The sequence below is a fragment of the Mastomys coucha genome, chromosome X (assembly GCF_008632895.1).
Source record: "Mastomys coucha isolate ucsf_1 chromosome X, UCSF_Mcou_1, whole genome shotgun sequence".
NCBI lineage: Eukaryota > Metazoa > Chordata > Mammalia > Rodentia > Muridae > Mastomys > Mastomys coucha.
In genome coordinates this window covers 78,510,684-78,513,585 of record NC_045030.1, presented here as the reverse complement: position 1 = coordinate 78,513,585, position 2,902 = coordinate 78,510,684, and the positions used below count along the sequence as shown (strand labels likewise).

General features: G+C 41.3%; 1 pseudogene; it reads right to left on the bottom strand.

Annotated features, from left to right (window-relative positions):
- Nucleotides 1-2,902, bottom strand: part of LOC116079265 — a 14,113-nt pseudogene that overhangs the window by 530 nt on the left and 10,681 nt on the right.

The window sequence follows — 2,902 nt, the reverse complement described above, 5'->3', positions numbered from 1 at the left end:
TGGTCCCAACCTCTAGGAGCGCCAGCCCTGCCCAGCCCAGGCCACCCTCCCGGGGTACCACGAAGTGCTCAGGCTCAGAACACAGAGCGCGGTGAGGCTGGGGGAGGCTCTGGCCTGTTGCCACTCCCTGAGATGTAGTACGTGCACATGGCTGCTGCAGAGCAAGAGCGTCTGCAGTCTCTCTGCGCAGGTCCACGGGATGTTACCACTGGCCCCAGGCACAAGAGAGAGGAGATGTGTCGTTGCCAGACCAGAGTAGCTGTAAACCGAAAACTAGCTGCCTGTTCTCTTGGGTCCCTGATAGACAAAGGAAGCTGTACTCTCTCAGGTCCCGCCCACCAGCAGAGGCGCGGGAAACGACCATATTGTCAGCACCACGTGTGTAACCCAGACAAAAGACCAGACTCTGCATTCCTCCATCAAAACAAGACTCACATGTAACATAAATATACATACATAAACCATATAACCACAGAGAACTATAGCCTGTCCATGGCCAGTTTCTGTCCTCATGGTTAGCTGCCTCCAAATTCCCAGAGTTCCACAGCCTAAATAACCCGGCTCTGAAGCCATAAACCCAGCCCTTTGGCTGACTATCCCGGCACAAATCCGCCATCCAGTCTGTTGCTCTGGCCATAACCCCAGCACTTCAGCTGGGCACCCAGGCATGAATATGCCGTCCATATCTTAATATTTATATAAGAAAACTTAGTTTAATTATACTCCAAAGCAGCCTGATGTTAGGAGCCATCTGTTGGCTACCAGCACCAACATTAAAGAAAGGGTTCTTCTGGAAATAGGAGTTAGAAATAGATAGGAAGAGATAGAAGGAGATATGAGAGAGTGGCCACAGAAATACCTACCCATGTGGAAGAGTAAAAATTAGACAGCAGACCTAACTGTTCAGCCGTCTTGAATTTAATGGATCTCCTTTGTCCCCCCCCAACAGGTAAAATACGTGGGGCATGAACCACTCCCCCCAAAATACGTCTGTGTGATAGTCCAATCAGCAACTTCCTTGTTACTCTGTGGGGGTGGAGATTTCGAATGTAACTGGAACCAGGTTGGAGGGGTTCCAAATAGCAGGAGATGGGCATAGAGGTGTGGCTATCAGAGGCAGGTCTCAAACAAGGAGGGTTACACTAGAGCAGTGGTTCTCAAAATGCCTCTTGGGTCAAATTGAGTGATTTTTCTCATACATTAGGGTCTATATTCTTCATAGCTTCTGGAATGTTAGCTATGACAACCAGAGATTTCTCTCACTCTAGACCAGTGGTTCTCAACTTTATTAATGTTGTGACACTTTCATATAGTTCCTCATTTTGTGGCCCAAAACCATAAAATTATTTTTGCTTCTACTTCACAAATGTAATTTTACTGCTGTTATAAATTACAATGCAAATATTTTTTTTTTACAGTGGTCTTAGGTGACCACTGTGAAAAGATCATTTGAACCGCCAAAGAGGTCATAACCCATAAACTGAGAACTACTGTTATTTGCAGCAGCTTGGAACACCAGAAAATCACTTTCATTCCTGAATCTTCCATCCTCCATATAGGTTTTCAGTCAGTCTTACCAATGTTAAGTGGTGGCTTTCAAATCCCAGTGATGGTTGTTCACATTCCTTCAATAGAGACTTCAAATCTCAGAGGTGTTTTTATCAATATTAAATGAGTCTTTGGGTAAGCATGGCAGCTAAAGTAGTCCACTGACTTCATTCAGTAGAACTGATAAAAGATTGAAAGTCAGGGAAAGGATAAAGAGTGAAGCTTCAGGCACAAAGAAGATGAAAATGACAGTTAGCACACGAGGGCATCAGACAAAAAGAATATGAAAATACTAGCCTCAGATAGAGTGAAAATAATGAAATGCAGACACTTTACTAGAACAAATAGATTTCATAAAGGGGATGACACCAGGCCTTTAAGTAGATCCAGCTGATCTGGATCAAACATTTTATCAGTTCCTAAGGCCTTCCCCCTTCCTGAATCCCTCTCTCAACCAAAGATCCCAGAAGTTAGCAGTTTGTAACAGTTGCAATGTCTTTGGAGGAGAGGTTGTACAGCCCTTGAAACAAGAATTATTCCCTCTTAGATTGGCTCATCTTTGATTTTCTTAATAGCCTAATTTCTATTGACCATCACTCTCTGTTCTAGCCTCCATAGTTATGCAGACAGTGCACCTTTTTTTCTAGACACTTACATATAAAGAAGATACTTTTGAAAAAAAGTTACTCCTTGAAATGGTTTATGTGTGGGTTGAGTTTGAAGTTAGTGTTCACTAGGCTAGTGCAGGAAGTTGAAGGTGATCTAAAGAGTGCCTTTCTTCAAGGAATAAGCATCTATCCAGAAGATACTGTAAAAGATTGTAATAGAGAGAATGGATAATTACAAGGAAATAGCATCTTCTAGAAATCATAGGACTGATGCACATATGAATTCTGTGAACTCACAGAGACTGTGAAGCATGCATAGGACCTGTGCATGTCTAAGCCAGATAGAGGATAAGAAAGATTCAAATGTCACATATAGCTGATGGACATACATTATACTAGGAACTTTGGCCTATCTTTAAACTTGAGTCTAACATTAGCTTCTATTTTTATTTATTTATTTTTTTGGTCTCATGTGTGTTTATTTATTTATTTATTTATTTATTTTATTTATTTATTTTGAGAAAACCATTTTTATTATCACTGCTCAGCTTGTGTGCAGGATTATGTACCAAATGGCCAGATCTTCTAAAGAACATCCATCTACATAACATTTTATGTTTCAAGAGATGAAAATAACTGTACAAGGTTAAGTACAAAAGTACACAAGACAGCGGACATGAGAAAATCTATGTATGAGATTTTATCCCACCCGAAGCTTTAATATATTGGAAAAGTAGAATTCATGA